Source organism: Cetorhinus maximus, chromosome 12 (genome assembly GCF_964194155.1).
Source record: "Cetorhinus maximus chromosome 12, sCetMax3.hap1.1, whole genome shotgun sequence".
NCBI lineage: Eukaryota > Metazoa > Chordata > Chondrichthyes > Lamniformes > Cetorhinidae > Cetorhinus > Cetorhinus maximus.
Genome location: NC_135890.1, coordinates 64,042,170 through 64,061,237, shown reverse-complemented (window position 1 = coordinate 64,061,237; position 19,068 = coordinate 64,042,170).

Sequence of the window (19,068 nt, the reverse complement as noted above, 5' to 3'; positions counted from 1 at the left end):
GGTTGCCTCACATCCTTTTAAAAGTACCTGGATGAGCACTTGGCACGTCATAACATTCAAGGCTGTGGGCCAAGTACTGGTACATGGGATTAGGAGGTCAGGTGTTTCTCACGTGTCGGTGCAGACTCGATGGGCCGAAGAGCCTCTTCTGCACAGTGATTCTGTGATTCTGAGTGAGAGTGTGAGAGTGAGTGAATGAGTGAGTGTGAGCAAGCGTGGGACTGAGAGAGTGGCTGTGTGTATGTGTGTGAGTGTGCATGTGTGTGGGAGTGAGAGAGTGTGCGTGTGAACGTGCATGTGTGTTTGTTTGAGTGTGTATGAGTGTGTGTGTGTGTGGGAGTGAGAGAGAGTGTGTGTGTCTTTGTGTGATTGTGTGTGCGTGTTTGGGAGTGAGAGTGTGTGTGCGGGAGTGAGTGAGTGTGTGTGGGGGAGTGAGAGTGAACGAATGAGTGAGTGTGAGTAAGCGTGGGACTGAGTGAGTGAGTATGTGTGAGTGTGTGCGTGTGTGGGAGTGGGAGTGAGAGTGTGTGTGTATGTGTGCATGTGTGTGAGTGAGTCTGTGTGGGGGAGAGTGTGAGTGAATGAGTTAGTGTGAGCAAGTGTGGGACTGAGAGAGTGTGTGGGTGTGAGACAGTGTGTGTGTTGGGGGAGTGAAAGAGTGTGTATGTGTGTGAGTGAGAGAGGGTGTGTGTGTGTGTGAGTGTGTGTGAGCCAGTGAGAGTGAGTGAGAGTGTGTTTGTGTGAGTGTGTGTGTGTATGCGTGTGAGTGGGTCTGTGTGGGGAGTTAGAGTGCAAGAGTGAATGAGTGAGTGGGAGCAAGCGTAGGACAGAGAGAGAGAGTGCGTGTGAGTGTGTGTGGGGGTGAGAGAGTGTGTGTGTGGTGGTAGGGGGTTTATAGTTTATAGGGGTAGACAGGAAAGTGGATTGAAGCCACAATCAGATCAGACCTTATGGCCAGAATTTTCCCGTTGGCGTGTGGGGGTGGGCCCCGCACACCCGCGCGTAAAATGATGTGCGATGACGTAGGGCGAGTGTCCTGATGTCACCGCACACCATCGCGATATTTGAGAAAGCGGGCATGCTATAAGTTTGGATGCGCGCCCGCCTTCAATTAATGGGCCCGTTAAGGCCCTTGAGGCAACAATTGGTCTCGATTTTTTGCAGCCCGTACGATCTTCAGGACGTGGGCAGGTGGGTAGGAGACATTTATATAAATCTCATCCACGGGCAGGATAAGAGGGGTGAAGTGTGAAAGTAACTTATACTTGCCTGAGTGAGCAGGAAGACTTCAAAACTCAGATCAGCTGCTAGGGCAGGAGTAAAAGCTTTGGTCAGGACTCTACAGTAAACATCATTTCTGGGGCCTGCAGCTTTCAGGAAGCCTTCCCTTACCCTGGGAATGGGAGCTGTGCTCTCCACTGGAGGCACCTCCTCTGAGGAGGAAGGGAGGGCCAGAAGGGGGAGGAGGCCAGGAGTCCACATTCAGCCTCCAGGGGAGCCACCTTTGGGAGGAGAGGCACAGGCACAAGGGGCACAGGGCCAAGAGGTAGTCCAAGGCGGAATGGGCCGCAGAAGACGCCACTATCCTGCTGCCAGGGTATACAGGTGGCGAAGCAGCTACCTCAATATGTCTGAGGTGCAGTGCCGAAGGAGGCTCCGTCTCTCAAGGGAGACCGTCACCTCCATCTGTCAGATGATAGGCCCTGAGATCTCCCCTAACCCCGTGGACACCCCATGCCAGTGGCTCTAAAGGTCACAGCTGCCCTCAACTTCTATGCTTCCGGCTCTTTCCAGGGGTCGGTGGGTGATCTCTGCGGAGTCTCTCAGTCAGCTGTTCACACTTGTGTCAAGCAGGTGACAGATACTCTGTTCAGGCATGCATTGACTTTCATCTACTACTGCTGGGACGATGCCAGTCAGACACAGTGAGCCAGAGGCTTTGCAGCATTGCTGGGTTCCCCCGTGTCCAGGGTGCAATAAACTGCACACATGTGGTCATCAAGGTGCCAGCAGGTGAGCCCGGTCAACAGGAAGGGCTTCCACTTCAAGAACGTGCAGATAGTGTGTGACCACAGGATGCTGATTCTACAAGTCTGTGCAAGGTACCCAGGCAGCTCCCACAATGCCTACATCCTCAGACACTCCCAGGTGCCGGGGCTCTTCAGTGCTCCAGTTCGGCTGGATGGGTGGCTGCTGGGTGACAAGAGCTATTCCCTCAGAAGGTAGCTCATGAAGCCTCTCCACCATCCAAGAACAGAGACTGAGCAGCGGTACAATAGGAGCCACGCCTCCACAAGGGCTGTGGTGGAGAGAGCCATTGGTCTTCTCAAGATGCGCTTCCGATGCCTGGGCCGCTCAGGGGGCGCACTGCAATACCCCCCAGATCGTGTGTCACTGATAGTGGTTGCATGCTGCGCTCTCCACAATCTGGCACTGGAAAGGGGGGAAGCAGTGGACGAGGAAGGTATGGACACAGTTGCTCCAGCTGTACATGATGAGTCCAGCAGTGAGTCTGAGGATGAGCACGCACAGGAGAACACCGAGAGGGTAGACGCTGACCTGGGCATACTCCAGGGAGGCAGGGACACCCGGGAGGCTTAAATCCAAAGAACCTTCAGCTAGCCCACCACAGATGGACCTTCCACAGGCCAGGGCTGCAGGATGCACACTCGATACCTGAGTGCTAAACAGCCTGGATAATAACATTAACTAAGGCCCTTGTCAATAAAGCTCAATGTCAAGCAACTCACTCATAACACCATGGCTTCCCGTACACATGCAGAAGTAAGGAATCACCCTGAAGCGTGGCAACATGTCAAAATTTATTGAGTGAACAAAAGTAAATTGATAAAGCAAAACAAAAACAGTGTTGGACATCACACCGAGTCTTCGACTAAGTACTATGGGCCAACATAAAAGCACCAGTGAGAAACCCGTGGTGTGCCTAAGGTGCCTTAAATTTATGCTTGCGGGTGCTACGTCTAGGTGCTCTCCCCACGCTGGCACTGGCATCTGAGACAGCCTGCTCACTCTGCTGTCCTGTTGGCCATGATGACCTTGGCGGGTGTCCTCTGGCCCGTGGAGCCTGTGATGGCCCCGCCTGGGAGGGAGCAGCCAATGCCATGGCTGGCATCTCCCCAGTTGTCGCAGCCTCATCAGGTGCTGCGGTCACTGGCAGAGGGGCGGAGGAGCTGCTGCTATCATCTGGAGCGCCCTGAGAGGAGCCCACAGAGACGACAGGCAGCTGCTGCGCCGACAGGAGGTCGCTTCGGACCTCCCTGCTCACTGGATGGATGGGCACCGAGCTGGGATACTTGATGCCCCATCCATCTCCCATATTGGCACTGACCAGCTAAGGTCAATGCCGCTGTGGGGGCTTGCTGGTCAGAACGCATCCCCAGGAAGCCCTGATTGTTCTCCTGGATCAGCCTCTCCATGAGAGTCGCCACTCTATTCATGGAGGAAGCATTGTGCTCAATCATGAGGCTCGTTGCATCAGTGATGCTCCACGTGGACTCATCCAGCATGTGCACCATGCCACACATAGCCTCACGTATCTCCGCCAGATTATTCTGCATACCCTGCTGCACTTCCAGCATCTGCTGCCTCACGGACGACTCCAGAGGCACATCATCAGCCACCGATCGAGCGTGTGCCTGGTCCCCAGCAGTTGGAGCCATGGGCACTCTCCGTCTCTGCCCGCACCTCCAGTGTGTGTGAAGTGCCCTCACCGCCGTGCCCCGGGTGCTAGTACCTGCACTGATGCCTGCCTGGCAGAGATGGTGTGACGCTGGTGAGTGGATTTCCTCTGGGCCCTCAGGGGTGAGAGGTGGCCCCTCTGCCTCCTCCTCCCGGCCCTGCTCTGGTGATGCTGAAAAGAAGAACAAGGACATGAGTTCAAGTGGAGACAATGTCAATGTGCATGCCGCTCCCCCGGATCATTATGCGCTCATCCTTCCATAAACAACGGTCAAACCATGTTGCAAACTTTAATCACTGAGCATTCAGCAGTGCCATGGCTGCTGGGACACACATGATGACCTGAGTGCTCACCAAACATGCCTCCCCGTGGCACCCCAGCCTCACCGCCACCAGTGGACCTGGGGGCATGGCGCCTCTCCAGATCCATGGCCTGCTGCTCAAAAGCCTTTAGGATGACCATCTGGGCCTGGCCTCCACCAGTCCGTATCTGTGCAGCGGAATTGTGCGCAGTCTTTACCTGAAAAGGAGCATTGATTAATCCAGCCTGTACCTGGATTCCCATCGCATCCCTGCCACCCCAGCCAGAGTGGGACATTGCAGGGCTCCAGTGCTTCGTCACCCCACAGCTGCCGCACACTCACACCAAGAAGCCAGGGCTGACCAGCCCCCATTGCCCACATGCTGCCTCCATCACATGTTTGCTAAGCAAGGAGGCACAAGCACGTGGAGCGCAAAGACCAGCAGATGGATTGCTGCCCTGCCAACTGGAAGCTCCCCTCCCAGCATGTTAGCACCCTGACTTCGACATGCTTCCCAGTTCCAGCACTATGCCTAGGTGCAGACCATTGACTTTCAACCCCATTCTATACTCTAGGTGTCAATGTCACACATGCTGCGGATGCAGAACCCATCCTAGATCAACCCTCTCAGGATGAACTGGGCATGGGCAATCTCTGCTGTCACACCCAGTGAGGGACACATGCCGTGAGGGATTCAATGATGTTACTGTACTCAGTGTTGGCGGAGGAGGGGGTTTGGGGGAAAGGGTGATGGCTGCATTAAATGACATGACGCAACATGGTACTCACCCTTTCTGAGCGCAGGAGATCGTTGAATCTTTTGTGGCACTGGAGCCATGTGCATCGCACCACTTCATGTGAGCTCACACTCTTGGCCACTTCCTCCCATGCATGTTTGGTCAGGTGGGGGGGGCCTCCGCCTCTCATCCCTCAGAAGAAGGACCTCCCACCGCACTGCCACCCCCTCCAGGAGGGTAGCTAGACACTCATCTGAGAAACAAGGGGCACACTGCCCAGCTGGCCTACCCTCCGGCCTGGCCTGCTCATCTGGCCTACCCTCTGGCCTGGCCTGCTCCGATGGCCTACCCTCTGGCCTGGCCTGCTCCGATGGCCTACCCTCTGGCCTGGCCTGCTCCGATGGCCTACCCTCTGGCCTGGCCTGCTCCGATGGCCAACCTTCCAGATTTGAGTCACCAATATTGCCCTCTGCAGAGCCCTTCTCCCAGTCATTGTGAGTAGCCTTTCCAAGGCTGCCAGGCCTTTATTTATACAGGCCGTCAGGTCGCCATTGGACCTGCTGCCGCCCGCCCACTCCTGCTATGTATGGGAGTCGTGAACTATGCTGGGCGGGCCTTAATTGGCCCACCCGCATAAAATGGCGGCGCGGACCCAATCATGGGCGGCAATCGGGTCCACACCCTCTCCTGACCAGTCCACCTGACATGGGGAAAATTCTTCCCTATCAAATAATGGAGCAGGCTCGATGGGCCGAATGGCTTACTCCTGCTCCTAATTCATATGTTCACATGTTCATGTGGACAATTGATGGAACAGACACCACATCCACAGTCCGACCTCATCCAATCAGCACACAATGCAGTGAGACGGAACAGAAGTGCACTGGTTGCTATACAGAGGGAGCCTCCTTACCCTGTGGAAGTGGTCATCTACCCAATCTAACCAGTCAGAGAAACTGCATTCATCCACCAATCCAGATGACAACCTGACTGGTGAACCTGACTCATCTACCAATTCACCTCCTGCCCAGCAGAGTTTGAGAGACCACCCACAAGACTCAAACCTCCAATCCCCTTCAAAGGAGAAGAGGACCCATTCTGGGAGACTTTTGAAACTGCCTCAGCGATTGTCCTTAAAAAAAACCAGGAGGAAAGAAGAGGACCTAAGAGAAAAAAGCAAGTTTAAGGATTAAGCAGAATTTAAAGTTGTGGTTTGTTTGATCTTCACAATATAGAAATGAGAATTACAGACTTAGGGGGAGATGTAGTATAATGGGTTAACTTTAACTGTTTAATGTGCTAATCAGATACTGTGTACATCATCACAGGAAATGATCCAATGTCATACGACCTTGCTCTACCTTATACAACCTTGTGGATAAAACATATTCCAATAAAGTTTTACATACCTCTGCAGAATAAATATATATTTCGTATTAGTCAAACAATAGCAAGAGTATTATACAACTGAGTGGCTTGCTGGGCCACCTCAGAGGGCAATTAAGAATCAACCACATATCTGTGGGTCTGGAGTCACATGTAGGTCAGACTGGGCAAGGAGGGCAGATTTCCTTCCCAAAAGGACATTAGAGTTTTTTTTTACAATGATCCAGCTGTTTCATGATCATCATTACTGGAACTAACTTTTAATTTTATCCCAGATTAATTAATTAATTGAATTCAAATTCCCCCAGCTGTTATGTCCCTGGAGCATTATTCTGGACCTCTGTTCACAATGTATATCAATGATCTGGATGTGACCAAATGTCCTATTTCCAGGTTCGTGGATGACACAAAGCTAGGTGAGCATGTATGTTGTGAGGAAGATGCAAAGTAGCTACAGGAGGTTTTGGACAGACTTAGTGAGTGGGCAAGAACATGACAGATGGAATACAATGTGGAAAATGTGAGGTTATCCACTTTGGTAGAAGGAACAGATGTGCAGAGTATTTCCTAAATGGTAAGAGATTAGAAAGTGTAGATGTACAAAGGGACCTGGGTGTCCTTGTCCATAAGTCACTAAAGCCTAACTTACAGGTGCAGCAAGCTATTAGGAAGGCTAATGGAATGGCAGCCTTTATTGCAAGAGCATTTGAGTACAGGAGTGGTGAAGTCTTGCTTCAATTGTATAGAAGCTTGGTTAGACCACACTTGGAGTACTGTGTGCAGTTTTGGTCCCCTTACCTCAGAAAGGATATTATTGCCATAGAGGGAGTGCGACGAAGGTTCACCAAACTTGTTCTGGGGATGGTGGGTCTGTCCTATGAAGAGAGATTGGGGAAACTGGGCCTGTATTCTCTAGAGTTTTGAAGAATAAGAGGTGATCTCATTGAAACCTACAAAATACTTAAAGGAACAGACAGGGTAGATGCAGGTAAGATGTTTCTCCTGGTTGGGGAGTCTAGAACCAGGGGACACAATTTCAAAATAAGGGGGAAGCCACTTAGGGCCGAGGTGAGGAGAAATTTCTTTACTCAGAGAGTTGTGATTCTTTGGAATTCTCTGCCTCAGAGGGCCATGGAATCTCAGTCATTGTCTATGTTTAAGGTAGAGATTGATAGATTTCTGATTAACAATAATGAAAAGGGTTATGGGGATAGTGTGGGTAAAAGGCATTGAAGTGTTCGATCAGCCATGATCATGTTGAATGGCGGAGCAGGCTCAATGGGCTGAATGGCCTTCTCCATGTTCCTATGAATTACTGGTTCAGTAATGATACCACTAGCCAACCTTCATGGTGTGGCTTGGCTGAGGGAGTCCCAGGCTAAATTGACTGTGGGATTCCCAGTCTTGATCGGAGATAATTAGGGAAGTAGAGAGGGTTTTAAACTGAATAGTGGGGCAAGGGATCAAATTTGGGAAGATATGGTAAATCAAAGAGTAGAGACGAGGCAAGAGAGACAGGTATTAATGTGGGAAATGATAAATAGAACGTGACATACAGAGTATAGTTCTAAGAATAAATCAGCAGATAAGACTAGAGGTTACAAAAATAATAGAAGGACAAAACTAAAAGCTCTTTATCTGAATGCACATAGCATTCTAAACAAAACAGATGAACTGATAGAAATAAATAGAAATAGCAAATAGAAATAAATAAGTACAATCTGATAGCCATTACAGAGACATAGCTACAGGATGACATAGATTGGGACCTGAATATTGCAGGGTACATGAAGGACAGGAGGCTAGGAAAAGGTGGAGGGGTGGCTCTGTTAATTAACGATCATATTAGCACAATAGAGAGGGGTGACCTAAGTTCAGGAAATCAGGATGTAGAAGGGGTTTGGGTAGAGATGAGAAACGATAAAGGCAAAAGTTACTTGTGGGAGTGGTGTCCAAGCCCCCTAACAGTACCCACATGGGAAGACAGAATATAAAGGAAGAAATAATGGGAGCTTGTCAGAAAGGTACGGCGATAAACATAGGGGATTTTAATCTACATATAGACTGGAAAAAGCAGATGAACAAAGGTTGTGTAGATGAGGAGTTCATAGGATATTTTCAGGGTAGTTCCATAGAACAACACATTCTGGAGCCAACCAGAGAGCAGGGTATATTAAGCCTGGTATTGCGTAACAAGATAGGATTAATTAATGACCTCATAGTGAAGACATCCCTAGTTAGCAGCGATCATAATATGATTGAATTTTACATTCAGTTTGAGGGAAAGAAGACTAGTATTTTAAACTTAAAATAAGGGCAGTTATGAGGGCATGAAAGCAGAGCTAGCCAAAGTGAACTGGCAAATTAGCTTAAGGGATAGGTAAATGGACATGCATTTTAGACATTTAAAAGGATATTTCAGAATGCACAGAATAGATACGTTCCAAGGAGAAATAAAAATTCCATGGGCTAATTCCCAGTGGCTAACTAAAAAAGTTAAAAATAATATCAAACTTAAAGAAAAAACATATAATTGCACAAAGATGGGTGGCAGGTCAGAATATTGGACAGAATACAAAAAAATTAAAGAAAAACCAAAAGATTAATAAGGAGGGAAAAATTAGAGTATGAGAGAAAGCCAGCTAGAAATATAAAAACAGAGTTTTTTATAAGAGTTTCCATAGATAATTAAAAAAGAAAAGAGTTAACAAAGTGAGCGTTGGTCTTATAGAAAGTGCATCTGGGGAATTGATAATGGAAAGTAGGGAGATGGCAGACAAATTAAACAGGTATTTTGCTTTGGTCTTCACTATAGAGGACACAAGTAACATCCCAGAGATAGCTGTAAATCAGGAAATGGAAGGAAGGGAGAAACTCAGGAAAGTTACAATCACCAGGGAAGTAAGTGGTACTGAGCAAATTGTTGGAGCTGCGGGCTGACAAGTGCTCGGGTCCTGATGGACTTCATCCTAGGATCTTGAAAGAAGTGGCTAGTGAGATGGTTGATGTACTGGTTTTAATTTTCCAAAATTGCCTAGATTCAGGGAAGGTTCCATTAGAATGGAAAATTGCAAATCTAACTTCTTTCTTCAAAAAGGGAGGGAGACAGAAAGCAGGAAACTATAGGCCAGTTCGCCGTAGGGAAAATGTTAGAAGCTATTATTAAAGATGTTATAACAGAGCACTTGGAAAAATTCAGGGTAATCAGGTAGAGTCAACATGCTTTTGTGAAAGAGAAATCATGTTTAACCAATTTATTGGAGATTTTTGATGAAGTAACATATACTGTGGATAAACGGGAACCAGTGGATGTGCTATATCTAGATTTCCAGAAAGCATTTGATAAGGTGCTGCATCAAAGGTTATTGCAAAAATAAAAGCTCATGGTGTAGAGAAGAACATGTTGGCATGGAAAGAAGATTGGCTAGCTAACAGGAAATGGAGAGTATGCATAAATGGGTCTTTTTCTGGTTGGCAAGATGCAATGAGTGGTGTGCCACAGGGATCAGTGCTGTGTCCTCAATTTTTTTACAATTTATGTAAATGACTTGGATGAAGGGGCCGAAGGTTGCTAAATTTGCTGATGACACAAAGATAGGCAGGAAAGTAAGTTGTGAAGAGGACCTAAGGAGGCTACAAAAGGATATAGATAGTTTAAGTGAGTGGGCAAAGATCTGGCAAATGGGGTATAATGTGCGAAAATGTGAATTTGACAATTTTGGCAGGAAGAATAAGAAAGTACATTATGTAAATGGTGAGAGATTGCAGAGCTCTGAGGGTCAGTGGGATCTGGGTGTCCTAGTGTATGAATCACAAAAGGCCAGTACACAGGTACAGCAAGTAATTACGAAAGCTAATAGAATGTTGTCATTTATTGCGAGGGGAATTGAATACAAAAGTAGGGAGGTGCACAGGCCATTGGTGAGATCACATCTGGAGTGCTGTGTACAGTACTGGTCTCCTTATTTAAGGAAGGATGTAAATGCGTTGGAAGCAGTTCGGAGAACATTTATCAGACTAACACCTGTAATAATCACTGCTGCTGAGGTGTCGGGTGCTGCAGTGGAAGCTGAGACTGCAGCCATGAGACACTGCATCACAGCCAGGTCCACAAGTGGCCACTATTTTCATACTGTAAAGGACACGATGCCCTGAGCCATGTTAGAGCCAGACTGCTCCATACTTGACAGTGACAACAGGCTATCTGGCAGGCCTGCCAATGCACCAAGCATCTCAGTGTACATACTCATCAGTATTCTCCTATTAGCCACCTCATCAAAGTTTTCATCTGACTTCCTGCAACAGAACTCAATTTGACTTTTGCCCTCTGGGAGCTGCCACACAAGCTATCTTTCCTCCTGACCTGCAGCACACTCGAGCCTGGTGAGTCATCACATGCAGATCCCAGCTTTACTAGGCTCTAGGTTTGTGCAGCCTCTGTATTTAAGCTGGTACCAAGCCCATGAGTGTCTGAGGGAGTCTGGGTCTAGATTGCATGGAATTTGCATTGGCTGAAACATAATTGGTCTCAATTGGTTGAAAGAATCTGGGTGTGGATTGGCTGAGTGAATCTGCCTTCTTAATCACGACATCTCCCTGTCCTGCTACCTTCAGGGATCTGTGAACATTCACTCCAAGGTCCCTCTGTTCCTCTACACCTCTTGGCGTCCTATTGTTTTTTGTGTGCTCCCTTGCCTTAGTTGCCCCCCTACCCTCCAATGTATTACCTCACCTGATTGAATTCTATTTGCCACTTTTTAGTCCACATGAGCCTTCATATTTGTTCTTCATTATCAACTCACAACCAATTTTTATATCACAGCCCCAAGATTCAAATCTAAACCATTGGTACATACCATAAAAAGCAAAGGAACCAGTAATGAACCTGCGGAACCCCACTGGAAACAGCCTTCCAGTCGCAAAAAACCCTGTCAACTATATTCATTTGCCATTTACCTCAGGAATAGAAGGCAAAGAGAGGGTAAGGAGGGAATGGGGAAGATAATGGAGGGGGGAGGAGGAGAGGGCAAAGAAGGGGTAGAAAGGGGAGGAGGAAGAGGAGGTGAGAAGAAGGGGAGAGCAAAGAGGGGGGTAGGAAGGGGTGGAGAAGAGGGGTGAGGAGGAAAGGAGGATGAGAGTGTAGTATAAAGGTGTTCGGCACAACTAGGGTTAATGTGGGACTGGAGAACAGTGCTGGCTGCAGAATGATGCAGAGAGACATGTGGCAGCAGACAGGAGACAGAGTTGTATGGAGAGACTCAAGTAGAAATTAGCATGAAGTTAGCTCTTAATCTGGGCCATGCTTTGTACATTTGTGAAGAGTTATGTGTTACCAATAAACACTACTGTTCAAACTTACAAGCTCTGAGCCCCTTCCTGAGACCTACTGAACATACCCTTACAACATGGTAAAACAAAAACAGAATTACCTGGAAAAACTCAGCAGGTCTGGCAGCATCGGTGGAGAAGAAAACAGTTGATGTTTCGAGTCCTCATGACCCTTCGGCAGAACTGAAGTATAGTTAGGAGAGAGGTGAAATATAAGCCGTGGCAGCTAATGAACAAATCCAGTACTGAGCTGGTGAAGGACCCCAGAATCTGAAACACCTGACTGAAATGTACCTGAACTGAAGGCACAGCTGGAGATCACCAACAAAGAAGCTCCATTGTAGACGTGGAGGCTGAAGGGCAGAAAGAAAGCTAAAGGACTCCACCAGAGCCGTGGAGGTCCATTGTGAATCCCCATCGATTGCAGAGTCAAAGGACTAGGAAGGGTGAGAAACAATTCAGTTCTAAGGCTGAACTAGCCTTTAAAAATCTTCAGGCTATTAATCAGTCAGAGCAGTCCATTTCATTAATTACCACAACCAGTCAGGCTTAGAGTTGGTGCCATACCACATGGCGGCCAAGCTCCGTTGAAAAAAAACCAAAGTTTTAAAAGCTCAGCTAAAGCCAGGAATCGTCTTTAATGGCCCTAACATACTATGAAAACATTCCAAAGCGCCCAAAGCTTTGGTTAGAAAATTCACTGCAAGATATCTATCCCTCTGGTCCGATGTGCAATCGCGGCAGGAGCACGCCAAAACCCGATAAGCACAGGAACAAGCATTAAAAAGACCGTCTTTAAAAGTGAAATAGCATACTAACATCCTGAGGGTTACCATTGATCAGAAACTGAACTGGACTAGCCATATAAATACTGAGGCTACAAGAGCATGTCAGAGGTTAGGAAGCCTGCGACGAGTAACTCACCTCCTGACTCCCCAAAGCCCGTCCACTATCTACAAGACACAAGTCAGAAGTGCGATGGAATGCTCTCCACTTGCTCCAACAACACTCAAGAAGCTTGACACCACCTAGGACAAAGCAGCCCACTTGATTGGCACCACATCCACAAATATTCACTCCCTCCACCACGATGCACAGTGGCAGCAGTGTGTACCATCTACAAGGTGCACTGCAGGAATTCATCAAGGCTCCTTCAACAGCACCTTCCAAATCCATGACTGCTACCATTTAGAAGGACAAGGGCAGGCGATGCATGGGAACACCACCACCTGGAAGTTCCCCTCCAAGTCACTCACCATCCTGACTTGGAAATATATTGCCGTTCCTTCACTGTCACTGGGTCAAAACCCTGGAACTCCCTCCCTAATAGCACTGTGGGTGTACCTACACCACAGGGACTGCAGCGGCTCAAGAAGGCAGCTCACCAGCACTTCTCAAGGGCAATTAGGGATGGGCAATAAATGCTGGCCCAGTCAGCGAAGCCCACATCCCACGAATGAATAAAAGAAAAAAATGACTTTCAAGGTACATGATAGCTCCAGGATTAGATAAGAAGACAGAGGCTGAACAAATGAATACACTACTGTAAAGACTGGACAAATCATATTGGCAGGGGTAACATGGAAGACGAATTTGTAGAGTGCATCAGGGATTGCTTCTTAGAGCAATACATTGCAGAACCTAACAGGGAACAGGCTATTTTAGATCTAAAAGGCAGGATTAATAAGAGATCTTGCAGTTAAGGATCCTCTAGGGGATAACAATCACAGCATGGTAGAACTTCAAATTCAGTTTGAGGCTGAGCAACTCGGGTCTCAAAACAGTGTCCTCAACTTAAATGAGGGCAATTACACAGGTATGAAGAAAGAGTTGTCTAAAGCGGGCTGGGAAAATAGACTAAAGGGAAGGTCAGTGGATGAGCAGTGGCAGACATTTAAGCAGATATTTTATAATGCTCAGCAAAAATTTATCCTGGTCAAAAAGAAGGGCTCGGTGAGAAGGATGAACCACCCGTGGTTAACAAAAGCGGTCAAGGAGAATATCCAATCAAAAGCTAAGGCATACAAAGCGGTGAAAACTAGTGGTAGGCCAGAGGATTGGGAATTTTTAGGAACCAGCAGCGCATGGCTAAAAAGCTAATAAAGAGGTGAGTGCGAGAGGAGGACTCTGGGACAGGCAGTTAGCAGCACCTAGAGGAGAATGTGAGAGCAGGACTCTGGGACAGGCACCTAGAGGAGGCGGGAGTTGAAGAGAAGCATGAGAGGAGCCGGGAGTTGAAGAGAAGGGCGAGAGGAGTTGGGATTTGAAGAGGAGTGCGAGAGGAGTCGGGAATTGAAAAGGAGCGCGAGAGGAGCCGAGAGTTGAAAAGAAGCGGGAGAGGAAGCGGGAGTAGAAGGGGAGCATGAGAGGAGTCGGGAGTTGAAGAGAAGCTGGGAGAGCAGGGGTGACTGAGGGAGTTCGGTGAGGAGGGAACGAGGTGATCCTTTGAGTACCGTGAGTACGGCTAGGTAAGCATTTACTACTTTTATTGCTTATAGTTTTTAAGGTCTTGCAACTGTAGTTGCAATATTGGGAATGGCTTTAAACAGGAAATTAGGGATGCATGTAATAAAGGAACATCTGCAATTATGGATGACTTTAATATGCATATAGATCGGGCAAATCAAATTAGTAACAATGCCGTAGAGGAGGAATTCCTGGAGTGTATAGGGGATGGTTTTCTGGACCAATACATTGAGGAACCAACGAGAGAACAGGCCATCCTCGACTGGGTATTGCTTAATGAGAAAGGAATAATTGGCAATCTAGTTGTGTGAGGCCCCTTGGGGATTAGCAACCATAATATGATAGAATTCTTCATCAAGATGGAGAGTGACGTAGTTGATTCTGAGACTTGGGTCCTGAATCTTAATAAAGGAAACTACGAAGGTATGAGGCGCGAGTTGGCTATGATGGATTGGGAAATGTTACTTAAAGGGATGACGGTGGAAAGGCAATGGCAAACATTCAAAGAGCGCATGGGTGAACTGCAACAATTGTTTATTCCTTTCTGGCGCAAAAGTAAAACAGGAAAGGTGGCCAAACCATGGCTTACAAGGGAAGGTAGAGATCGTATTAGATGCAAGGAAGAGGCATTCAAATTGGCCAGAAAAAAAACCAGACCTGAGAATTGGGAGCAGTTTAGAATTTAGCAAAGGAGGACCAAGGGATTGATTAATAAGGGGAAAATAGAGTACGAGAGTAAGCTTGCAGGGAACATAAAAACTGAGTGTAAAAGTTTATTTAGGTATGTGAAGAGAAAAAGATTGGTGAAGACAAATGTAGGTCCCTTACAGTGAGAAACAGGGAAATTTATAATGGGGAACAAAGAAATGGCTGACCAACTAAGTACATACTTTGGTTCTGTCTTCACAAAGGAGGACACAAATAACATCCCAGAAATGTTGGGGAACACAGGGTTTAGTGAGAGGGAGGAACTGAAAGAAATCAGTATTAGTAGGGAAATGGTGTTGGGGAAATTGATGGGATTGAAGGCCGATAAATCCCCGGGGCCTGATAATCTACATCCCAAAGTACTTAAGGAAATGGCCTGAGAAATAATGGATGCATTGGTGGTCATCTTCTGAGATTCTACAGACTCTGGAACAGTTCCTACAGATTGGAGGGTAGCTAATGTAACCCCACTATTTAAAAAGGGAGACAGAGAGAAAGCAGGGAATTAAAGACCAGTCAGCCTGATGTCAGTAGTGGGGAAAATTCTAGAGTCCATTATAAAAGATTTAATGGAAAACAGTGGCAGAATCAGACAGAGTCAGCATGGGTTTACGAAAGGGAAATCGTTCTTGACAAACTTACTAGAATTTTTCGAGGATGTAACTAGTAGAGTTGATGAGGGGGAGCCAATGGATGTGGTTTATTTGGACTTTCAGAAGGCTTTTGACAAAGTCCCACATGAGAGATTGGTGTGTAAAATTAAAGTGCATGGGATTGGGGGTAGTGTATTGAGATGGATAGAAAACTGGTTGGCAGACAGGAAATAAAGAGTAGGAATAAATGGGTTTTTTTTTCGAATGGCAGGCAGTGACTATTTGGGTACCGCAGGGATCAGTGCTGGGACCCCAGTTATTCACAATATATATTAATGATTTAGATGAGGGAATTAAGTGTAATATCTCCAAATTTGCAGATGACACAAAGCTGGGTGGGAGGGTGAGCTGTGAGGAGGATGCAGAGATGCTTCAGTGTGATTTGGACAAGCTGAGTGAGTGGGCAAATGCATGGTGGATGTAGTATAATGTGGATAAATGTGAGGTTATCCATTTTGGTAGCAAAAACAGAAAGGCAGATTATTATCTGCATGGCTATAAATTGAGAGAGGGGAATGTGCAGCGAGACCTGGGTGTCCTTGTACACCTGTCATTGAAGGTAAGCATGCAGGTGCAGCAGGCGGTAAAGAAGGCAAATGTTATATTGGCCTTCATAGCCAGAGGATTCGAGTACAGGAACAGGGATGTTTTGCTGCAATTGTACAGGGCCTTGGTGAGACTACACCTGGAATATTGTGTGCAGTTTTGGTCTCCTTATCTGAGGAAGGATGTACTTGCTATAGAGGGAGTGCAGCGAAGGTTTACCCGACTGATTAGTGGGATGGCGGGACTGACATATGAGGAGAGATTGATTAATTAGGATTATATTCGCTGGAGTTCAGAAGAATAAGGGGGGATCTCATAGAAACCTATAAAATTCTAACAGGACTAGACAGGGTAGATGCAGGAAGGATGTTCCCGATGGTGGGGGACTACCGAACCAGGGGTCACAGTCTGAGGGTATGGGGTAGACCATTTAGGACTGAGATGAGGAGAACTTTCTTCACCCAGAGAGTGGTGAGCCTGTGGAATTCGTTACCACAGGAAGTAGTTGAGACCAAAATATTGTATGATTTCAAGAAGGCGTTAGATATAGCTCTTGGGGCAAAAGAGATCACAGGGTATGGGGAGAAAGCGGGAGCAGGCTATTGAGTTGGATGATCAGCCATGGTCATAATAAATGGCGGAGCAGGCTCGAAGGTCTGAATGGCCTACTCCTGCTCCTATTTTCTATGTTTTTAAAATTATGAAAGTAAATTGGCAAGAAATATAAAAACAAACAGCAAGAGCTTCTACGGGTATATAAATAGAAGGAGGGTAGCTAAAGTGAGAGTGGGACCCTTGGAGAATGCAACTACAGAATTGATAACGGGGAACAGGGAAATGGCAGATAACTTAAACCGATATTTTGCATCGGTCTTCATGGTGCAGGACACCTTAAATATCCCAAAGATATCAGATAAGCAAGAAGCTAATGGAAGGAAAAATCTTCTAACAGTCTGTCACAAGGGGCAAAGTATTTGACCAACTAATGGGACTAAAGGCAGACAAGTCACCAGGACCTGATGGCCTGCATCCAAAGGTTTTAAAGGAAGCGGCTGCAGAGATAGTGGAGGCATTGCTTGAAATATTCCAGAACTCTCTGGATTCCGGGAGGGTCCCAGAGGGTTGGAATACCGCTAATTTGACGTCCCTGTTCAAGAAGGGAGGGAGACAAAAAGCAGGAAGCTATAGGCCAGTCAGCCTAACATCTGTCGTTGGGAAAATGCTAGAGTCCATTACGAAGGAAGAAATAGCAGGGCATTTAGAAAAGTTTAAAGCAATCAAAGAGTCAACATGGTTTTGTGAAAGGGAAATCATGTTTGGCAAATTTGCTAGAGTTCTTTGAGGATATAACAAGCAGAATTGATAAAAGGGAACTGGTAGATGTAGTGATTTGGATTTCCAGAAGGCATTCGGTAAGTTGCCACATAAAAGGTTATTGCACAAGATAGGAGCTCACAGTATTGGGGGTAATGTATTTGCATGGACTGAGGATTGGTTAGCACACAGAAGACAGAGAGTTGGGAGTAATGGGTCTTTTTCAGGTTGGAAAGATGTAGCTAGTGGAGTGCCACAAGGGTCAGTCCTAGGGCCTCAATTATTTACTATCTATCTAAATGACTTGGAGGAGAGGGCAGAGTGTAATGTATCCATTATCCATAATGCTGACGATAGAAAAATAGGTGGGAAGGCATGTTGTGATGAGGACATAAGGAATCTGCAAGGGGATAAAGATAGGTTGAGTGAGTGGGCAAAAACTTGGCAGATGGAGTTTGATGAAGCAGCTCAAGTTGGTTGGGCCTAGAACGCTACCCTGAGGAACTCCTGCAACGATGTCCTGAAGCTGAGATGATTGACCTCCAACAACCACAACCATCTTCCTTTGTGCTAGGTATGATTCCAACCAGCGGATAGTTTCCCCCCTGATTCCCATTGACTCCAGTTTTGCTGGGGCTCCTTGATGCCACACTTGGTCAAATGCTGCCTTGATGTCAAGGGCAGTCACTCTCACTTCACCTCTGGGGTTCAGCTCTTTTGACCATGTTTGAACCAAGGCTGTAATGAGATCAGGAGCTGAGTGACCCTGATGGAACTCAGATTGAGCGTTAGTGAGCAGGTTATTGCTAAGCAAGTGCCTCTTCATAGCACTGTTGATGACCACTTCCATTACTTTATTGATAATCGAGAGTAGACTGATGGGCTGGGTTGGATTTGTCCTGCTTTTTTTGTATAGGACATACCTGGGCAGTTTTCCACATAGCTGGGTAGATGCCAGTGTTGTAGCTGTACTGGAACAGCTTGTCTAGGGGCATGGCGAATACCATGGCACTGAAACTGCAATTTCCAGCAGAAGCACACAGCAGCAAGGCGATGCTGGAGCAGGAGAGTAGCGACCATCAACTGACCAGAGCAGACCTCAGTGAAGTACAAAGGCACAGGAAACAACACAGTGTGGTGATGAAAGCCAAGCTTGCAGGATTAGCTCATGGATGAGGAACATTCAAATTGAATGGAGATATACCTTCAACTCCAAAAAGATAATGGCGGCCTTATGAAAAAGAAAACCTATGTTCATACGATGTAAGAATGGAATAAACACTCCCTCCAAAAGAAATGCCTATGGTGCACGAGCAAAGTAGATGAGTTGTCGATAAGGAAAAGTTCAACTCCATGAAGCGCAAAAGTGATTCAAAAGTGTTTCAGAAAAAGTGAGCCAAGTGCCAGAAACACAAGATATTACAAGTCCAACTCCAACCCAACCAAGCTTGCCCAAAGCAACTAAGCCTACCACTCCTCCAAATGTGACCAAAACGAGATCTGGAAGAATCGTGAAGCTTCCAGTCTGTCTGAAATACTTGAGGGATGTGTAATGTAAGGGTGTTCAGCACAACAAGGGTTAATGTAGAACTGGAGAAGAATACTGCCCTCAGAATGATATAGAGGGACAGGTGACAGCAGAGAGGAGACAGAGTTGAATGGAGAGGCTATAAATCAACATGAAGTTAGCTCTTAGTCTCGGTCATGCTGCCTCCATTTGTAAATAGTTATGTGTTACCAATAAACACTGCTGTTCAAACTTATAAACCTCTGAACCTCTTCCTGAGACCTACTGAACCCTAACAATAGGGCGAAGGGCAGGGAGGGGAAAGGAGGGGGGAGGGGGGCGGGCGTGTTCCTTGATAGGCTGAGGGAGGTTTTAAGGATCAACATATAGCAGCGGGCTCTAGGACCTGGTGGGAGTCGAGA